The sequence below is a fragment of the Cystoisospora suis genome (genome assembly GCF_002600585.1).
Source record: "Cystoisospora suis strain Wien I chromosome Unknown contig_3233, whole genome shotgun sequence".
Classification (NCBI taxonomy): domain Eukaryota; phylum Apicomplexa; class Conoidasida; order Eucoccidiorida; family Sarcocystidae; genus Cystoisospora; species Cystoisospora suis.
The window spans coordinates 26226-26486 of record NW_027156028.1 but is presented as its reverse complement, the minus strand read 5'-3'; positions in this window follow the sequence as shown (position 1 = coordinate 26486).

Here is a 261-nt window from a genome sequence, read left to right as displayed (position 1 = left end):
CGCCTACAATCGAAGCAGAAAGTTTGGAAAGTAGCAAGATCAGGACTGCCCTCGTAATTTGTCGGCTGTAGGCGGCGCAGCCGTTGTTTGAGCAGTAGAGCCAGTGCTTGTTGTTCATACTGCTCCCTGACTACCGCTATGTCGCTCGGCCACCCGGGCGACGGTTCGCTGTCGTGCGTGGCCATGGTCGCTACCTGGCGAAATACGGCGAGAGAAGCGAAATACGTACAAGAGGAAGACGTTGCCCGTCTAGTTTCCTCA